We start from the raw sequence: 4719 nt of genomic DNA, 5'->3' as shown, positions 1-4719 counted from the left end.
GTAAGCCTTCAAACAAGGGGCCTGGACTACATGCAGGGCCGGTCACCAAACGGGCCCACCAAGCCCATGGTCCACCACACCCTACATGGTTCTGATGATGAGCATTTTCGTCATTTGACAAAAGCAAAGGGTAAAAACCGAAGAAACTACAGTCGGAATGACGAGAACGTCATAAAATGAGGGGTGTTTTGGTCATAAAAAATGAAGCTCACGTTCGTCCTTGACCGAGTAGAGATGCCGAAGAAAGGCAGGCGGACCGAGTTAATACCCGTATAAGAGACCATTGCGTCACCCGTACCCGTATCGTCTCGGATTTGAGACCCAGGATCCATCCGATCTTATCACACACCTTGCTCTCCCTAAACTAGGTAAAGAAAATGGATCGAATTCGGTCCTAATATAAAGCATAGCCCTATATTCTCAGTTTAACCCGTGTCTCGTGATATTCTGAAAAACAAGGATATTATCGTGAGTTTTTCAAAATCTAGCTTGTTTTCACAGTGATTTGATAGATTTTTAAGATTTCAAAAATATTTATTTTTTTTCTTAATTTTTTAGAATAAGCCTCGGGCTGTAACTTATTTTGGAGGCCTGATATTGGATCTGATTTTACACCTAAATATTGAATATTATTTCGTTTTTTTTATTCGAGGTTGAATTTAGACATGACTATGATACTTTTGTTAGATTTGGATTCAAAGACTACAATCCAAGAATGACCTTTGGTAGTGTGAAGTAAGCGTACAAAAGGGGCTCGGTTCAGTTAGGTACCCGGTCCAAACCCAAGCGGGAGTTATCAACGAGTCAAAAGGTATGGCTGCATCGAAATCCTGATAACATAAAAAGTCTGGTTTGGGTTTGTGTTGGGTCGAGAAAATGGACTCGTATAACTAAAGAAGTGTTATATATATACTGAAAACACATGTATAATCTCAGGTTGAATTGTTTCCAATCAGATATTAAATAAAAATATATCTCAAAACCTTAACTCATATATCACTGAAAATTGGTTTGGATCGACCCGAATAATAAGTGCTCAAGTCAAACGCTGTTTATGCTCATATGGAAAATTTGGGGTTGTCTCGGGTCAAATGCCCCCACACATGTCCGACCCATTAAGAGCCCTACATGGACGGGTGGTGGTGGTAGGACCCAAATTTCATTGGGCAGGTGCGAGCTGAGAGAGAGTGAGAGAGTAAATTCTGCCATCGCTCTTATAAAATCTCCCTCCCTCGTTCTCTCCGCGATTTCCCCCGACTGAAACCGGTGGGCGTAGATCCCCGTTTGTTTCAGTTTCCGATCGCGGGCAAATTTCCGGATCTCTTTTTGTGATTTTCTCGATGGAGCGCAGCGACTCCTCCCTCTTTTTCTAGGTTCCCACTCTTCCTTCCTCTTCTTCTCGTCGCCTTTGATTTCCCTTCTTTCATAGATAAACGAGGGATCTCTCTCTCTCTCTCTCTCTCTCTCTCTCTCTCTCTCTCTCTCTCTTTCTCTCTCTCTTTCCTGTGCTTCAGTTAGGGTTTGGATCTGTTTCTAGAGATGCCGAAAACTTTGACAAAAATCCAGGAAACCCGAAATTTTTGTAAACCTCTTAAAATCTGATTCTTTTTTTTCGTCCCAATTCTTGTTTCTGCAGAATTCGGGCGTGGATTCCTGCACTTATTTCTTTCCCCTTTCGTCGCCATTTTTGTGGGGGTTGTCTTTGGGAATTTGAATCTCCCGGCCTTCTGATAACGGAGCGTCGATGGAGAATCTGATGCCTTTGGTCTGAATTCACGCCCAGACAGTCGGATTCCTCTTCGATTGCGTCCGGGTTGCGGGTTTCAGGGGAGAATTGGGGGTTCCGTTTTCCCCCTGTCTCCGTCGTCCCATTCCTTTTGGCTTGTCGATCTTTCCTTTTCTAGGGCTTCTTTTCCTCCCTTCCACCAGGGGCAATTCGGTTGAGAGAGAGAGAGAGAGAGAGAGAGAGAGAGAGAGAGAGAGAGAGAGAGAGAGAGAGAGAGAGAGATCTGCAGCCATGTTGGATGGTCAATCGTGCGTGGTGTCCAGGTTCGCGTCGCCGTGCGATCCAGAAATGGATTGGTACTCCTCGCCCTGCTCTGTCAAGATGTCGAAGACGAAGCTGAGTTCGGAGGGTGAGCAGGAAGACAACGCAGATGCACCCGGTGGAGGAGGCGACGACGGAAACGTCGTCAAGAAGCCCCGTCTCCGGCCACTTCTGGAGAGGCGCCCGGCGCCTACGCCCACACGGCCGGATTCGAGCACCCTGAGCCCCAGCGACGACCGATCCGGCCAGCAGGCCCAGGGAGACTCAGCGGACGGTTCCCTGATTCACGGGCTCAACCTCGATGTGTCCATCGATTGCCTCGTCCGGTGCTCGAGATCGGACTACGGTTCGATCTCCTCCCTGAATCGGAGCTTCAATTCTCTTGTTCGGACGGGGGAGCTTTACCGGCAGAGGCGGGAGCAGGGGATCATCGAGCACTGGGTGTACTTTGCGTGCAGTTTGGTGGAGTGGCAGGCGTTCGATCCCTACCGGCAACGGTGGATGCACCTCCCTCTGATTCCCTCCAACGACTTCTTCATGCGCGCTGACAAGGAGTCGCTGGCCGTTGGCACTGAATTGCTCGTCTTTGGCAGGGACTTCAACTCCTTTTTCATCTGGAGATACAGCATCCTCACGAATTCTTGGTCGCCCGGACCTGCGATGGAGTCGCCAAGGTGCTTGTTCGGCTCTGCGAGCCTCGGGGAGATTGCGATTGTGGCAGGCGGGTGCGATTCATACGGGCGGATCTTGAGCTCATCTGAGATGTACAATTCGGAGAAGCGCAGCTGGTTCCCTCTTCCTAGCATGAATTCTCCGAGAAAGATGTGTTCAGGTTTCTTCATGGACGGCAAGTTCTATGTTATCGGGGGCCTGAAGAGCCGGACGGAGCCCCTAACCTGTGGTGAACAGCTTGATTTGAGGACTGGGACATGGAAGACAATCCCGGACATGTCTCCCTGCAGGGGAGAGTTGGCGGACGCACCTCCACTTGTTGCCGTTGTGAACAACGAGCTCTATGCTGCCGATTGTTCGGAGGCTAACCTGGTGAAGAAATACGATAAGCAGAACAATAGTTGGCATGTTGTGGGAAGGCTTCCTGAGAGAGCGGACTCGACGAATGGTTGGGGCCTGGCATTCAAGGCATGCGGCGACCAGGTGATTGTTATTGGAGGTCCGAGAGGTCAGGGCGCAGGGCTAACTGAGTTGAATTCGTGGAAACCCAGAGAAGAGCCGCCTGCATGGAATTTGCTTGCGAGCAAGGTATTGGGGAGCTTTGTTTATAATTGTGCAGTAATGGGCTGCTGAAACATTGGTGGTGCCATGTGAAAACTTTCAGGCTCACCAGATATCTGATTCATCAAACTGAGTTCTTCTGCATTGGTGCTGAATAATGGGTTAGGAGAACGCGTGGTGTATAGGGTCAGTGTTTTCTGTGCAAGAGCATGTCGTTCCGGCTGATCCGTAATTGATCTCTTGTTTTTCTTTCCCGTTTCTTTTTCTTTTTCCATCCTCATTGGATGGTACTCAAGATCTGATAGAACGTTTCTTTCAAGGAATCTTGAGTGAGTTTTCCTCATTTATTCCCCTTTTATTTTCTCTTTTCATTATTGAAGTTCGATTTTGTAGCAAATGTCACAGTATTCACCTTATCTGTTACCGTGAGATCTTTGGAAGATTGGCTAGAACGTGGTACAGGGATTGATTAATAATTTTTAAGACCTGTACATTTTCTTTCCAAGCTTTTACTCATGCTTTTGGTAGGAAGGAATCCCCTTCAAGATCGTTCTGCAGGACACAAATATTTTTGTTGATTCCTGGTGTTTATGTGGTTGTCTAGGAGGGTGAAATTGAAAGATGCTTGAAGGTTTTGATTCTTTGTCTTCTATTCTTTGGTTTCTGGACGTGAACAAAATATTCCTACATGATTGTATTTTATTGTTATCAAAATGGCACTTGCCATCTTGCTTACTCTGGCATTGATCTTGTGAACTTGCTTCTTTATTCGATGTGCCCTTATGTCCAGAAAATCTTTTTCTGCTTGACGGACAATAAATATCTGCAGTTTTATGTCTTGAGCTGTGCCAATTTTTGTTGAAGTTACTCCATCTGACATCTGACTTGCAATTCTAGTAAACACATTGACTTTGACTATCTGCATAGAATGTTGGAGATTATGAAAAACAGGTTTGCTTACATGTATTTGAATATATATTTCTGGGAAAATAAGCCTTTAAAGCTCTTCAATTCCATGGATATGCATGCTCCATCGGTTTGTGAGCTCCTCCATGTCTTGAGAGGCATCTCGTGAGTTGCAAAGCATAGTCATGTTCTGCTTGTGAGTTATCATAGGTAGTAGCATAACATACAAAAAGATTCTGGAATATCTAGCATAGCTATCATTTTCTCTTGACTGATCATAACCTTGAGAAGTTAATTTTATTTCAATAAAGCTGCATATTGTATCTACTATCTTGGGGAAAGTTCTTATTATCATCCTCACCATAAAAGGGGAGGATAGGAATTAGTTGGTTCCTGTCACCTTGCTATCTGAAAGACTGAAACCTGCTCTGTGAAGACCAAATTACATGGTTTCAGATTTCAGTAAGAGGGTCACTGGTGGTAATAACTTTTTTTTCCTGTCGTTAGTCTACAAGAGGCCACATTGTTTTGAT

General features: G+C 45.6%; 1 pseudogene across 1 annotated transcript; it reads left to right on the top strand.

Annotated features, from left to right (window-relative positions):
* Positions 1–1232: 1232 nt before the first annotated feature.
* LOC149816742 (F-box/kelch-repeat protein At5g60570 pseudogene) lies at positions 1233–3677 on the top strand (annotated as a pseudogene). Its single transcript, XR_016427700.1, has one exon. The product of XR_016427700.1 is annotated as an F-box/kelch-repeat protein At5g60570 pseudogene (transcript).
* Positions 3678–4719: the final 1042 nt, after the last annotated feature.

This window comes from Nuphar pumila, chromosome 14, assembly GCF_984573655.1.
Source record: "Nuphar pumila chromosome 14, dmNupPumi1.hap1.1, whole genome shotgun sequence".
Lineage (NCBI taxonomy): Eukaryota > Viridiplantae > Streptophyta > Magnoliopsida > Nymphaeales > Nymphaeaceae > Nuphar > Nuphar pumila.
The sequence above is the reverse complement of the archived record's forward strand: the minus strand, read 5'-3'. Positions and strand labels throughout refer to the sequence as shown.